The 17,047-nt window shown below is 40.0% G+C and overlaps 1 pseudogene; it reads right to left on the bottom strand.

The window, feature by feature from the left end:
- Positions 1 to 12,350: 12,350 nt before the first annotated feature.
- LOC112832554 (Parkinson disease protein 7 homolog pseudogene) lies at positions 12,351 to 13,563 on the bottom strand (annotated as a pseudogene).
- Between the last annotated feature and the right edge of the window lie 3,484 nt (positions 13,564 to 17,047).

Below are 17,047 nucleotides of genomic sequence, written 5' to 3'. Positions count from 1 at the left end.
AATAAAATAAAATAAAATAAAATAAAATAAAATAAAATAAAATAAAATAAAAAACTTTAGGTCCATAAAACTTGAATTGATCCAAATTACATGTATGAATTCATTTAATCCTACACTGACATAGAAGCTATTATCATCTCCACTTTATAGCTGAGAAAACTGAGGTAGAGAAAGATTAATTCCACAGAGACAGCAGTGGTTGGATCTGGATTTGAACCCAGCTGGTTGCCTTCTCAGCTTGTATCTTATTCAGTCCTCACCTGACTGCCTCTGAGGATGAATGAGGCCCAGCTCCTTGTCATCAAGAAGCTTACAGTTCAGTGGTGAACACAGACAACAACTACCATACGGTATGCTGTGTGCCACATTGGCTATACAAGGTACAGGATTAGAAAGGAGTAACTGAATTTCTAGGTTAGTAGGGAAGGCTCCACAAAGAGAGTGACACCAACTTGGTTATAATAAGTAAAGTTCATATTCAAAATTCTATTTAAACTCATTTCATGTACCTAAAATAGTTGGTTCTCGTCACCAAGCAATAATTGATAATATCAAAATATATATCACTTGATCCCAGGGCACAAAATTAACCTAGTTAAGTAATTATGTTTTCAAAAACATAACAAAGATTAAAAGAATAAACTAAGTCTTTTGAAAAGGCATTAACTCTCCACCACTCCCACGAACAAAACAGGAATGATGGTGAAAATGAAGAGACTATATAATTCAAAGGTTTATGTACCTGCACAGGCAGTAATCTAAATCTGATGCAAAATTGAAATGGGACTGGGTTTTGTCAGCTTGATATAATTTTCCATTCAGTGTTCTACATATTCTAACCCAAACTTGGTTACTACAGGTGAAAATGATGTTTAACAAAGTATCTCTGGTAATTATAGAAGTAGAAATCTTGGCTTATAGGATAAGGAATTCACTTTAGAGTGAATCTTATGCTACAATAAGCAAATTTAGATGTTTTGCTTCCAAAAGAGCAGGAAGTGAGCTCCGTTTTTCCATAACAGAAAGGGACAAGTGAAATAGAGTTAATTTAATAAGTAACAAGTATGATGGAAGAAGAATATAAACAGGGCTCATTAGGGAAAACATTACCATTCAATCAATTTTAATGGGCTTCCTCACACTCCAAGGAGCTTAAGGCACTAAATTATTTCTTACAAAAATTTCTGAGAATAGTAAATCCGATTGAAAATTTAATTTTTGAAATATTAAGCAAAGACCAAATATCCATGTTAATCAATTAGGCCCAGTTGTATTTGGCTCTGTGGTCAAGCAATAAATTGCTTTGTTTAAACACTAATTCATTTGTGACAAGATAGCATTAAGTGTAAAGTAATTGATGAAAGCAAACTGCAAAAAAGGGGGCCAAAAGAAATGAGGAAAGGCCCAACAGAATCAGAGCAGAAAAAGTTCTTCCCTGAAAGACACTACTGGGGTTCTCTCTCCTGAGGATTGCCTTACCCCAGCTCTTCCCAGCCAATCCCACTCCACATTCCAGCTCCGAAGCCATGATTCCAGTAATTATTCCCTGATGTCTTCCTCTTTGCTCCTTCAGTTAATAGATAACATTGTTACTTTTCTTTCTCTTTAATTTTATTTGTGTTTATCAGTCCCACCTAAAACACCATGTTATATGCCTTGACGATATTATCATGCAATTTAGAACTAGATGGAACCTTAAATATTCCTTGGTCTAATGCTTTAGCAGCAGGGTTCAGCAGAGCCTAGACTAGAAATCAGAATTTAATTGGACTGGTGGTGGGGCTAAATAGAAAGAGGGCTGCTCTACAGAGTGAATTAAAAAGACCTGAACCTTTCAAAATTTGTTATTTCACAGTGACTAGATAAAAATTTACATCTATATTCACATAGGGCTATGTGAAAAATCTCTTGTTTGTACCACCTCTTCTGACAGCCTTGGGGAAATGAGGTGGCGTCATGGGTGGCTATTTTAATCATTGATGGTGAATGTTATAAAGGTCTGGGATGACTTAGGTTATAGGATTGATGGGTGCTATGTCATATGACACACATATGACATGAGGGGCCCATATTGGACTTAAAGATAATGGCAATCTTTTATTCTTTTTTTTTTAAAGAGATTTTTTTTAAAGATTTTATTTATTTATTTGAGAGAGAGAGAGAACGAGAGATAGAGAGCACGAGAGGGAAGAGGGTCAGAGGGAGAAGCAGACTCCCCGCTGAGCAGGGAGCCCGATGTGGGACTCGATCCCGGGACTCCAGGATCATGACCTGAGCCGAAGGCAGTCGCTTAACCAACTGAGCCACCCAGGCACCCCAATCTTTTATTCTTTTACATATCCCAGAAATAACTCGACATAACTAATAGAAATCATTCCTTTACAAATTAGTGTTGACTACATATATAACCTCTTTACTGAGCAGAGACTGTTTGCAATGATCAATTCTTTTTGAATCATCTGTGTGTCCACAGGTTGCTAGATAAGAGTTTGGTTTTTGTCTTGGGTGTGAGAGGGTATGAAAGAAGAATGAAAGTTCCAGGAAGAGGTAAGCAACAGATGGTGAAGAAGGATGGCATAACAGCCAAGTGTTAGTGGTCTGGAGAGCTGGATTTGATCCTTTTGTGGGGGTAGATTCTTAAGAAGCTAATTTAATGAAAGGCTTCATGAGTCTCTGAGAGTATGGAGAGCAGGTTTGGTGTTGTGTTAACAAAATGTTGAACAGCACTTGTGGAAGACCATGCCTGATCCTCACTCTACCATGGGCTTAAGTGCAGTTTGGGGTACCCTGAGGACCCCAACATTACCGATGGATGGTCTGGAAATCATCCTTCTCGAGAAGGGCACTGGCAAAAGAAATGGTATTAAAGCACTTTGGCAAGAAGAGATCATGGAAAACTAGAACAGACTTGTTGAAGAGAACATCTGAGATGTCTCCCCACTTCACCACTTGGGGATATCAGAAATAATAGGCCACAGAGACTTTGCAGGGTTGCAGACTAGGAACCTGGATGAGCAAGAGATGATAAGAGCCATCATAATTGGAGCATTTATGTGGCCTTGTTTGTGCTCATAGGCTGGTAAGAGCATTTGGGTTATGCTCTTATTCAAACTGTAATAAGACCATGGTCAAAAGACCTTGATGACCTGCCCAGGATTTCATAGCAAGCTCATGACAACCGGAACCAACTTCTCCCCTGATCTCCTGGGAAACCATAGCATCACTATGGGGTTGCCAGATAGAATATAATGATTATTTTTTCCTCTAGAATTGTGTGTTCATGCAAATCACTAAAGGCTAATAAATGCTTTGTTTTTCTACTATGAAGAACTAGAAGCCATTGTTTAAAATGGGTTATTAAATTAACATAACACTTTACTCTTGAGATTCAGAAAACTTTAAATAGAATTCCTGACCTTACTGTTGACACAAATATTTAAGTAAATCAACTAATATTTATTGATTCTAATGACTCACTAACACACCATGATCAAGGAAAGAACATTTCTTTACATTAATTTTACATGATATGGTCCTGTGCTTCTGTGTTCTTTTATCGGAATTTACAATCTTTCCTTCCCCTTTGGCACTGTCGACTCATCACAGCTACTTGATGTTCTCAGTCTGCCTCCATCTGGTAGCTTTCCTTAAATTGCCTCCTAATTTCCCACTTCTTACTTGTTAAGAGTTAGGAAATTTGTTGGAAAAGTGGTTGAATTGCACACAAATGGAAAATGAATAGACTCTGAGGAAGCACCTGTGCACTCTCTCAGAAGCTGAATATAGTAGCTTTGGTGCTTAGATTGAATGGTATCATCTTTGGCTGCTCAGAAAATTTTACTGAGGCATTCCTACAACTGGATTGCAGCCCAGAAGGTTGAACTACCAAAATAAGTGATTTTTCTCTTAAGAAAAGTATTGCCCTAAGGACAGAGGGCCCTATACATAGGATAAGAGCCTAGTTGCTAAACATTACAAGGATTCTAGGTTAAGAAGCTTGATTATACATATAGGCCACTATGATGTTATTTATAACAAAATAAAATTTGGAGATCATTTAAATATCAAAAAATAAGGAATGGTTAAATAAATTACATCACATTCACAGAATGGATAGCTATAGCTTAAAATACATTCATAAGGCATTATATATAACTTGAGAAAATATTTTTTTATCAAATAAAGTTGAGAGATGATTTAAAATAGTATATGGCAATAACAGTCATTAACCATTACTGAACATCTATTACATATCAAGCACTGTTCCAAGTGTGTTACATGCAGAAGTGTCTCAGCTATAGGGGGAAAATGTACTTAGAAAAATGAACCAGAAATTCACCAAAAATATTAAAAAGTTATTGTCTCCAGGTCATACAGTTATGAATAATCTTATTTCTTCTTTTTGCTTTTTAGAATTTTTAAGTTCTGATAGCTTTATTTAATGAGCATGCATTACTGTACTAATGAGGAAAATATTTGTATTTTAAAGTTGATTATCATTCAAAAAACTGGGATCATACAAAACCCCAGAAGAACAGATTTTTATCCATCTCTCCTTGATATAGGACACAAGACATAGAGTAAACAAATTTGCAATTTCTTACATGTATTTTGGTACTCCCAGAGCAGCTAATCAACAAGGGTATGTCCTTATACTATGTTATTTCTTCTATAAAATCTGGTGTAGTAATCCAAAAGACCTATTTCATATTATGAAAAATTATATGCCAACAGATTGCACAATCTAGAAGAAATGGACAAACTCCTAGAAACATTTAACCTCCTAAAACTGACACAGAAATAAATAGAAAATTTGAGCAGACCAATTATCAGCAATGAAATTGAATCCATAATCAAAAAACTCCCAGCAAACTAAACTAAATTCTACCAAACATTGAAAGAAGAGTTAATACCTATTCTTCTCAAACTATTCCAAAAAATAGAAGAGGCAGCAAACCTTCCTAATTCATTCTATGAGGGCAGCATTACCCTGATATGAAAACCAGATAAAGACACTACAAAAAGAAGAGAACTACAGGGCAATATCTCTGATAAACATAGATGCAAAAACCCTCAACAAAATATTAGCAAACTGAATCCAACAATATATTTTAAAAGTCATTCACTTATCTACAATAGCCAAATTATGGAAACAGCCCAAGTGTCCATCAGCTGATGAATGGATAAAGATGTGGTATAAATATATATATATACACACACACACATATACATACACAATAGAATATTACTCAGCCATAAAAAAGAATGAAATCTTGCCTTTGCGATGATATGGATGAAGCTAAAGAGTATTATGCTAAGTGAAATAAGTCAGTCAAAGACAAATATCATATGATTTCACTCATATGTAGAATTTAAGAAACAAAACAAATGAGCAAAGGGGAAAAAAAGAGAGAGAAGCAAACCAAAAAATAAAGTCTTAACTATAGAGAACAAACAGATGGTTATCAGAGGGGAGGAAGGTGGGGGAATGGGTAAATAGGTGATGAGGATTAAGGAGTGCACTTGTTGGGGCGTCTGGGTGGCTCAGTCGTTAAGCGTCTGCCTTCTGCCTTCGGCTCAGGTCATGATCCCAGGGTCCCGGGATCGAGCCCCGCATCGGGCTCCCTGCTCCGCGGGAAGCCTGCTTCTCCCTCTCCCACTCCCCCAGCTTGTGTTCCCTTTCTCATTGTCTCTCTCTCTGTCAAATAAATAAATAAAATCCTTTAAAAATTAAAAAAAAAAACTTTAAAAAAAAAAGGGAGTGCACTTGTTGTGATGAGCACCAAGCCTTGTATGGAAATGTTGAATCACTATATTGTAAACCTAAAACTAATATTACACTGTATGTGAACTAACTGGAATTTAAATAAAAACTTAAAAAAAAAGTCATTCACCACAATCAAGTGGGATTTATTCCTGGGACACAAGGGTGGTTCAATATTTGCAAATCAATCAACATGATATATCACATCAACAAGAGGAACAACAAAAATGAACAAAGAAAAAAAGAGACAAAAAACAGATTTTTAATTATAGCAACTTAAAGTATATAATACAGTATTGTTAACTACAAATTTCTTTTTTTTTTTTTTTTAGGATTTCACTTATTTATTTGAGAGAAAGAAATAGCTCACCCACGAGCAGGAGGAGGAGTAGAGAGGGAGGAAGAAGGAGGGGGAAAGAATCTCAAGCAGAGGGGCGCCTGGGTGGCTCAGTTGGTTAAGCATCTGCCTTCGGCTCAGGTCATGATCCCAGGGTCCTGAGATCCAGCCCTGCATCTGGCTCCCTCTCAGTGGGGAGCCTGCTTCTCCCTCTGCTTATACCTCTCCCCCTTGCTTGTTCTCTCTCTCTCTCTCTCTCTCTCAAATAAATAAATAAAATATTAAAAAAAAAAAGAAAAGAAAGAATTTCAAGGAGACTCAGCGTCAATCCCAAGGGCTTGATCTCACAACCCTGAGATCATGACCTGAGCCGAAACCCAAGAGTCTGATGCTTAACCTACTGAGCCACCCAGGCGACCCATTAACTACAAATTTCTAGGGCAGCTTGCTCACTCTGACATTTGAAGGAGGAGTCATTTACAACAAAGGAAGGGCCACGACTTCTGAAGCCAAAGAGATAAAGGGAATTGGCTCAGAAAAAAAAATGTAATGAGCAGATCTAAGTTGTTCCCGTAAATCCATCCTTGGATGACCTTCGTTTCCTATTCATGCCACGCCGACATCTAATGCTAACAATGCTACCAGGAAAAAGACCGATGGGAACCCTGCTCTGGATGGACCAGGTTGATAACTCCTGAACCCACATGATTGATCTTAACAACAAAAAAAAAGAGAAACAATTGATCATTTTATGCCTCCTGATTTGTTGTGATTGGAAGTACCACCTATAAAATATTCTTGCCAAAAATCACACCTGAATCTGATCTCTATTTTTGTGTGTTTGAAATTTTCCGTAATGAAACGTTTGTAAAGAATTTTGGTGAGATGACTGAAACTTTGAGAGGACTTGAAGCAAAGCTGCCAACAGCAATGCACAGCCTCCACAGCACTGTCTGAGAAGGAAACAGCGCCGCCACCCCGACCCCAAGCTGCTGCCTTCACACCACTCCAGCTTCTGCACCAGGAGCTCATTTGCACTCTGCCCACTACCAACACCATTTCTTGCAGCCTTACTACTGCTCCTGCCAGATGAAAGTGAGCTCCTGACCCTTCTTTTCTATGGCACTAGTTTCTAAGACAAGGTCTGATGTTGAGCAGTAGAGGCTGGGTCACGTAACCACCTGCGCTTTAAGAGAGACTGGAAAAGCAAATATTTAACATTTATATGAGCTCTAAGTCTTTGCCCTTTCCTAAGACCCATAAGGAAGAGAATTCCCCAAGAGAAAAGGGTCCAAGTACTAGGCAGCCAAAATGAAAGACAAATGCCAGCTACTTTTTTTTTTTAAATTGTAACTTCTCAGGTTAGGCACAAACTCTTCAGTCTTATTATTCAAGTTCCTCCAAAATATGACTTGGTCAAGTTTTCAAGACTTGACTTCACTCTTCTTTCACCCATTCTCTGTAGTTCAACCAAGCTGGATGATCATGGTTGGTTTTAAAAACCCATTTTCAGGGCGCCTGGGTGGCTCAGTTGGTTAAGCGACTGCCTTCGGCTCAGGTCACGATCCTGGAGTCCCTGGATCGAGTCCCGCATCGGGCTCCCTACTCAGCAGGGAGTCTGCTTCTCCCTCTGACCCTCCCCCCTCTAATGTGCTCTCTCTCTCTCACTCTCTCTCTCAGATAAATAAATAAAATCTTTAAAAAAAAAAAAACCGTTTTCAAGGAGGGGAATCGGAGGGGGAGACGAACCATGAGAGACGATGGACTCTGAGAAACAAACTGAGGGTTCTAGAGGGGAGGGGTTTGGGGGATGGGTTAGCCTGGTGATGGGTATTAAAGAGGGCACGTTCTGCATGGAGCACTGGGTGTTATATGCAAACAATGAATCATGGAACACTACATCAAAAACTAATGATGTAATGTATGATGATTAACATAAAAATAAAAAATTTAAAAAAACATTTTCTCTTTCTACTCATGCTTACTCTGGATCATCTTCTACAACATTATACCCCTGGAAATCTGGCTAATTCTTGAAAGTCTATCTCACTTATTACTTCCTTCATAAAAATTTCATGATCCCTACTCTGAAATATGAAGTCTTTTCCTGTTGCAATCCCACTTTACTTTATTTGGACTTTCGCCTAATGTTCATTACATTATCTCTGGTATTATAGTTACATACTTGTTCAAAGTTCTCCATCACACTCTGTCTTTAAAAAGTATTTTTATATATTTTATGATCTTTGTCTCTCTTGTGGTGTTTAGAAGAGAATCTTGAACGTAATTACAGTTTTATTAAATAGGTTTGAACCATGCTTATGCATAAAAGAGAATATTATTTTCATTATTTCAAATATAAGGTCTTCGTAGAATGGATTGGATCAAGAATGCCCTGTATAGGGGTGCCTGGGTGGCTCAGTCATTTAAGTGGCTGCCTTCAGCTCAAGTCAGGATCCCAGGGTCCTGGGATCGAGTCCCAAATCGGGCTCCAATGGGAGTGCCTGGGTGACTCAGTTTGTTGGGTGGCCGACTCTTGTTTTAGGATCAGGTCATGATCTCGAGGCTGTGGGATCAAGCCCCCACATTGGGCTCTGTGCTCAGTGCAGAGTCTGCTTCACATTCTCTCTCCCTTTCCCTCCAGCTCATGCACTCTCTCTCTCTCAAATAAATAAAATCTTTAAAAAAGGAAGAGAATGTCCAAATGGCATTAAAAATTTGTCAGACTGGCAGTTTTCAGCCGTGTAAGCCATACTCATTCCCATTTCTCTTAGTAGCCAGAGTCCCACGCCCCCAATGATAAACCATATTCTGCATCATTACCTCATTTGATTTACATCTGTTCCATATTTAATCCCATACCTTCTCCATCCAGCTTTCTAAGTGGTGGCAGCCTTATCCTTAATGTTATCTTAGGCATTATCACTACTATAAAACCCCAGAAGAGAAGACAATTCTTTGTATGGAGTTAAGGAAGGTTTTCCAGGAGAGATGATATTTTGACTGTTTTCTAGGGCTTAAGTAGGCATTCACTAAATGGAAAATTGGCAGAGGGAATTTTAGACTGAGAGAGAACTGAATGTATATTCCATAATCGAAATGCATTATTTTCTGTGTGCTGAATCATTGACATGAGAAGATGGGACAGGAGAAAATATTTTTGGATCCAAGTATGAAGGAATTTTCCAGTTGCTTGGATTTTATATTCCAGGACAGCTGTTCTACCCTTTCAGCACGGACTGATGGTTTTGAGAATCTGAGAAACCTTAAGAACTCTTTCCCTAGAAAATTACCTGCTATAGACAGAAATTTCCAAAAACTTCCAAGAGTTTCAAAAAACCCATAAAGCCCATTTGTGGACATGGGTCCAGAGACCCTTGGGTTAATAACCTAATTTTTAGTTACAAAGGAATTATCAAATATAAGAAAGTTATTGTTTATTTTTTGTTCAAAATTCACATTTCTTGTTTTGTTAGTCTTTCTCAATCTCTGATTCATCAATACCTAGCTGCAAGGACCATTGATCCTTGGGATCAGTCTGTGTCAGAGACTGCTGGTTATCTACCCAATATGCATTCTCACTTTTTTCTGGTTTTATTCAGAATAGTAATGGGCTTGACTAAAAGACTACATTTCCTAGCCTTCTTTGTAGCTGGTTGGTTTGTGTGTGTGACCCAATTTGGCCAGTGACATGTAAACAGAGGTTATTATATAGGCCCTTTTTGGCCCCTTTACTGTTTCTTTTTCCTGCTTCCTGGATATGTGGATATAATGGCTAGAGATCCAAGGGCTATCTGGACCATAAATCTATTTTATAGAAGAAAGCCATGTGCTAATGTGGGTTTGAAAATGGCCAAAGAAAGTAAGGTCCTTGAAGGCTTCAGGAAGCTGCCTCACCAGCACTAGAATATCAATTTCTGGACTTTTTTATATGAAAGAAGAAATAGTCATGTGTTTACACCACTATAATCAGTTCTCTATTACCAGAAGTTAAATGCAAAGTCTTTCTAGTTCTTACAGTGGTCAACAAAACACTAGGTACTTACCATCCTAATCCTATTTTATGGCAATGGAGGTGGGTGGGGAGAAATTCCCTTCTTTTAAGAAAACCCTATGAGTGACAGTCTTAGGATGGTTGCCACAAGTCCATTACTAGAGGTTAGCTCTCAGTCAAGCAAAAGTGTAAAGAGAAAGTTTCCCCAAGAATGTAAAGCACACATCCCTCATCAACTAAACAATAATGACTGTATTTTGTCTTCATAGCTCTCCAGAGGAATGATGAATACCTCTCTTTGTCCACAATGAGAAAAGGTGTCTGAGTGAGGCCTAACCACAATAACCCAATAACCTCTCCTTAAGCCACAGATTCCTTGGAGTTTTGTTTTCCTCCTTGGGCTATCCAGAGCAGAGGCATTTAGAGTCAGAATGTTTCTGGTTCTACTCTTCACTTTCAGTGGTTGGAGTCAGGGGTCTACCAACCATGTCCATTCATCTTCCACAGGTACTTCAATTTCAGTATGTCCAAAATGGAACCCACCTTCCCCCTCCTCTCCATGACTGAACGAATGGTATAGGCACCAGAAATCTGGGTATAATCCCACACTCTTTCCTCTACCTCCCATTGGCCGCTATGTAGCTGTGATCCTACTACCTACGTTTTCTTTGTATCCTCTTGCTCTTCCAGCCCTCTCTTCATTTCTCATCCAGACAATATCAATTCCTTAACAACTACTGTGTTGCCCCCATCTAACTCATATTCCGTGATGTAATTACATTAATCTTTCAAAAATGAAAATCCAATCAGTTGAAAATTCAAATGTCTTGGCAGAATTCAGAGGCCAATTAGGATCTCTTCGACACTTGCCTTTGTCATGTCATCTTTTGCTACTTTAGCCCATGCCGTACAGAGCCGCTGAACAAAACCACCAGCCATTTACTGAACGAGTCATGCTCCATCATATCTCCAAAGCTTTCCCTAAAAAGCTTTTCCCTAACTCTCTCACCTGGAAAACTACTATTCATGCTCAATACGTAACTGAGACGTTAACACCTCCAGGTAGCCTACGTTGATCCTGTCTTCAAGAAGCAATATAACATGGTATCAAAGCGCATCGCTCATGAATTCCAGCTACTGGTTCTGTGGCCCTTGTCAAGTAACTTAACCCCTCTGTGCCTCAGTTTCCGCCTGTGTAAACGGGGGATAATTTCTCGTAGGGTTACTGAGAAAATTGAACAAAATACCACACATGAAAGTGGTTTGAAGTATTCATGAAATATGGTAAGCGTTCAATACATGTGAGCTATTTTTCTTTCTAAGATTGAATTAAATTCCTTAGTTTTGGGGTCCCAGCCTTCCACGAGGTTGAGAAATGTGTGGAAGTCTTACCCACTTGTCTTGCAGTTGGAGAAGCCAGAAAGCTGAAATTATTACTCTCACTCCCTTAGACCTAAGGCTTTGTGTGCAAGCTATGCCAATGGGCAAGATTTGAAGGACAGAAACCAATCAGAGGTCATCATCCAGTCAGTTCTTGTCAGTCTGCTAGCAAATACTACCTTGGAAATGACTGTTTTGGATTCCTGGCTATTTGAAGGCAATTTGGCAGAGGCAGCAACATCTTGAGCTGGATCCCTAAAGGTAGAAGGTATGCGTAGCTATGTGTATCAATTTTTTTGGTTTCCTAGGTGTCCAGAGGCAAAAACACAGCATTAGAGGTGACAATCTTGACTTTGGCACCGCCTTTATTTGGCCTCATGGTGGTAGCTCCCGTGTATGTCAGTTCTCTGTTATTCTAAAGACGTTCTTGGAGACCCAGCCTACTATCTTTTCTTTGTCTCTTCTAAAAATTTTGGAAGTACTGGGCGCCTGGGTGGCTCAGTTGGTTGGGCGACTGCCTTCGGCTCAGGTCATGATCCTGGAGTCCCGGGATCCAGTCCCGCATCGGGCTCCCTGCTCAGCGGGGAGTCTGCTTCTCCCTCTGACCCTCTCCCCTCTCGTGCTCTCTCTCTCTCATTCTCTCTCTCTCTCAAATAAATAAATAAAATCTTTAAAAAAAATAAAAAAAAAAATAAAAATTTTGGAAGTACTTAATTCCCTGTATTAAATTCCTTACTGCTTTGATTATCTAAGGTGATTTCTGTTTCCTGCACTGAACCCTAACTAACAATCTAACTGGCCCCAGTAATGGCTTTCATTTCTTTCTCTTTTTTTTATTTTTTTTAAAGATTTTATTTATTTATTTGACAGACAGAGACATAGCGAGAGAGGGAACACAAGCAGGGGGAGTGGGAGAGGGAGAAGCAGGCTTCCCGCTGAGCAGGGAGCCCGATGCTGGGCTCAATCCCAGGACCCCGGGATCATGACCTGGGCCGAAGGCAGGTGCTTAACCCACTGAGCCACCCAGGAGCCCCTTCACTGGTATTTTTAACAGCACATTATTCAAATGAGAGAAAATCACAAGCTTCTTAAATCTTTGCCTTTTCGCTTTTCCTCCTTGCTGTGTCAAATGTGTTCACTGCTAGTCTATCTCAGTAGCTCTATCAACAGTTAACAGATGCAAGTGAGGCTGATCATGAATTTGGTTGCACACATACCAACAAGGGGAAACCAGTGATAAGCAAAGTAACAATTGGTAGTTTGCTAAATGCCATTTGCTCTGCCATCAAGGTTCAGGACCGTAGGGACCCGGGCACAGGCGGGGAAACTCTGCACGGGAACCGCACGTTTTGCTTTAAGCGAACGTGGTGAGAATGATTACAAACGGCCTGTTTCTCTACTTCTGATCAAAGATGTCTGCTCTAATCTTTAAGAACGAGCGGGGCCTTCACTTGGTCAGTCACGTCCTTGGCGTTCAGTGCCTCGACGATCGCGAGAGCGAACTCAAAGCCGGTTCCAGGCCCGCGGCTCGTGAGGATCAGGCCGTCTCTCTCCACACGGTTCTCGGAGTAGCTGTAATGACTTCCATTCATTATTTTGTCTTTAGCAAGTGGGTGTGTTGTAACTTTGCTTCCAAAACCTATTTCATGAGCCAAAAGAGCCGTAGGACCTGCACAGATGGCAGCTATGAGGCTCTTCCTTTTTTCTTGTTCTTTCAGTATCTCCTTCACAGCAGCAGACTCAGATAAATCCTGCGCACCCAGATTGCCTCCCGGCAGAACCACTACGTCATAAGGTCCCTCTTTTTTTGCATCTTCCAGACTGGCATCAGGACAAATGACGACGTCTCGGCTACACTGTACTGGGTCTTTCCCAGCCAGACCCGCAATGGTGACTTTAATTCCAGCTCGCCTCATGACATCTACGGGGATGACTGTCTCCATCTCCTCTGCTCCTTTGGCCAGGATGACCAGAGCTCTTTTCGAACCATTTTTATGTTGTATTTTTTAAAGACTTAAGACAAGGAACCTCGGCCCTTTCGGCAGCAATTCCGCGCCTGGGACGACCGAACCACAACCGGACTCAACGGGGACGCACGCGAGCACGCACCCATTTCTTTCAACACACGCTTTGCAATGCAGTCAGGGTGCTTGCTCCCTGCTTCTCAGATACCCCATGCTTTCTTCATGTCCCCATTTTTCTTATGCATCTCTACCCTGTTACCCTCTTCCCTGGAATCACCCCGGTAATCCCAAATCTCCTACTTGAAACTACATTTTTAGAAAGCTCCTTAGTCCAAATAAACAATTTTTATTTTGCAACTTTTGGCAGAAGCAACCTACAACAACACAATAAGTCTTAGGAAAGTTTACATACATAAACTCACAACCCAGCCAAGATTTCATGAATCATTTCCAGATTTTCATAGAAGTCATAATGTAACTTGAAGAGCTTTCTCTCGGGACTTTGTGGGGCTTTTTGATATCTATTTAATGCCTCTTACTCTGGTAAAAGAAATTTCTATAGCCCCAAGTTCAACATATAAGTAGCATTCAGCTAAGTTATATTACCCTTGGGGAGTACAAGATTTTGAATCAAAAGAAGCTCCTTTAGACCAAAATATGTAATTGCTTCAATATTTAAAATTTTTAAGTAATGCTGGATTCCAATACCTTTTAATGTGAATTAGGGCATGAACCCCAATCTACACTCAGGTCATATATTTTAAGGTTTGGAGATATAGATTTTGATACCACCTTGTTCAGTAATTTTAGTTTATCTGAGAAAATTATATAACTTAAGTAAAAGTCAGCAACATAGGGCGCCTGGGAGGCTCAGTCTGTTAAGTGTCCGACTTGATTGTGGCTCAGGTCATGATCTCAGGGTCATGAGATCCAGCCCCCCATCAGACTCCATGTTCAGCGGGGAGTCTGCTTGGATTCTCTCTCTCCATCTCTCTTTGCCCTTCCCCCCATGCTCTCTCTCTCTAAAATAAATAAATCTTTAAAAAAAAAAAGAGGTCAGCAACATATAAATACTGTAATTCTTTTTTTAAATGTTTCTTTTATTTTTTATTTTTTTTTTACGATTTTATCCATTTATTTGAGAGAGAGAATGAGAGATAGAGAGCACGAGAGGGAAGAGGGTCAGAGGGAGAAGCAGACTCCCTGCCTAGCAGGGAGCCCGATGCGGGACTCAATCGCGGGACTCCAGGATCATGACCTGAGCCGAAGGCAGTCGCCTAACCAACTGAGCCACCCAGGCGCCCTAAATACTATAATTCTAAAGCTACTGTGATCACCATGGATTTGATGGGAAGTCTAGAAACATGTTTCTCCATTGAGTCTTCTCTGGCTTTTTCATTGCCCGGGCCGCTCTGCACACTGTGAGTGTCAGCATGTGTCGGTAGAAACCTTCCTGTAAGGAAAGTAACTTTTCACTCAGTTTTGCTAAATAAAGGCTGATACATGTGCTATAAAAACAAAACAAAATAGGGGTGCCTGGGTGGCGCAATGGGTCAGACTTGGTTTTGGCTCAGGTCATGATCTCCGGGTCATGAGATCAAGCCCCATGAGGGTCAGGTTCTGAGCTCAGCACAGTGTCTGCTTAAGACTCTTTCTCCCTCTCCTTCTGCCCCTCTCCCCTGCTCTCTCTAAGATAAATAAATAAATCTTTAAAAAATAAAAATAAAAAACAAAACAAAAAAGTAGCATGGATAGCTTCAGGGTCTTGTGCAAATTTTTGTGAAATAGCTCATTTTTTTAACTACTTCTTTATTGAAAATTAAGATTTAATTTTTTTTAAGATTTTACTTATTATTTGAGAGAGAGAGAGCACAAGTAAGGGGAAGGGCAGAGGGAGAAGCAGGGGCACACCTCTGAGCAGGGAGCCCAACACGGGGCTTGATACCAGGACCCCAAGATCATGACCTGAGCCAAAAGCAGTTGCTTAACCGACTGAGCCACCCAGGCACCCCTGAAAACTAAGGTTTAAGCATGAGTCCAAGGAGCCAAAGTGGCAAGCAATTTGAGTAACTACACAGAGCTATAACCCTCAAAACTGTCTCCATCTTCTGACTGACACGCTGCCAAAAGAAAACCCCGAGTACTTCAACTCTCTCTTCTCTTAAACCCAGCTCATTCTTTTTTTTTTTTTTAAGATTTTATTTATTTATCAGAGAGAGAGAGACAGAGGTAGGCAGAGGGAGAAGCAGGCTCCTTGCTCAGCAAGGAGCCCGATGTGGGACTCGATCCCAGAACCCTGGGATCATGACCTGAGCCGAAGGCAGACGCCTTAACCGACTGAGCCACCCAGGCGTCCCAGACCCAGCTCATTCTTATGAGGCAGCTTAGTCATGACTTCTCCAGTGGCCATCTTTCCAACCTCCACACATGGCCAGTGTATTTGTTCCTTACTGCTGCTGTAACAAATTACCACAAATTTAGTGAGTTAAAACAACACCCTTTTATTATCTCACAGTTAGGAGGTCAGAATTCCAGGGGGGCTCAGATGAATCCTTAAGTTAAAGTCTCATCAAGATGCTGGCTGGCCTGGACTCTTCTGGAGACTGTGAAGGAGAATCCATGTCCAAGCTCCTTCAGGTTGCTGACACAATTGTCCACATCTCCTTACTGGCTGCCAGCCAGATGTCATTCTCAGCTTCTAGAGGGTGCCAACTGTCTTTGATTTGTGCTCCCTCCTTCAAAGCCAGCAACAGTGCTCCAAATCCTTCTAGAGTTCAAATCAATCTGACTTCTCTTGCATCTCTGACTTCCTCTTCTGCCTTCCTCTGGATTAAGGGCTCATGTACTTACGTTGGGTCTACCTAGAAAATCAAGAATCTCCCTTTTTTAACATCAAATGATTAGTAACCTTAATTATATCTGCAAAGTTCCCTCTTACCATGTAAGGTAATATATTCATAGTTCCAGGCATTAGGGACTATGAATCTTCTTAGGAGTCATAATTCTGTCAACCACAATCACACATATTTTCAGCTTTTCAGCTAGAGTACCTACTTTTCAGCTAGAGTAACTACTACTTACAGCATTCCAAGACCAAGGGGAAAAAGAATCTCTTTATTCACAAATGTCCACTTCAAATCCCTGAAAGATAACACTTATTTGTTAAATCCTATAATCACTGCCAAGCAATAAATGTATTTATACTCTCCTGTCCAATGTCTTTTATCAAAAAATGTGGAAAGTAGCTTGGTCATATGCAAACTATTATTACAAGGTCATTATTCTGGATAAGGCATGATGTGTGTTTGACAGTGTGTGACTATGCATGACAATCAGAATAAAGTGAATTTTTGTGTCTCTGTGTGTGTATGTATATATGTATGTGTATATATATATATATATATATATATATATACTTTTTTTCTTTATCCGATCATCTGTTGATGGATGCTTAGTTTGTTTCCATGTCTTGGCTAATGTCAGTAATGCTACCATGAACGTGGGGGTGCAGATATCTCTTTAAGTTACTGATTTTGTTACCTTTGGATAAATACCAGAAGTGAAATTTCTAGATCATATGGTAGTTCAATGAACCTCTATACTATTTT

This window comes from Callorhinus ursinus, unplaced genomic scaffold, assembly GCF_003265705.2.
Source record: "Callorhinus ursinus isolate GAN/ISIS: 27379988/994484 unplaced genomic scaffold, GSC_fseal_2.0 scaffold14, whole genome shotgun sequence".
In the NCBI taxonomy this organism is placed as follows: domain Eukaryota; kingdom Metazoa; phylum Chordata; class Mammalia; order Carnivora; family Otariidae; genus Callorhinus; species Callorhinus ursinus.
This window is presented reverse-complemented; position numbering and strand designations above follow the sequence as displayed.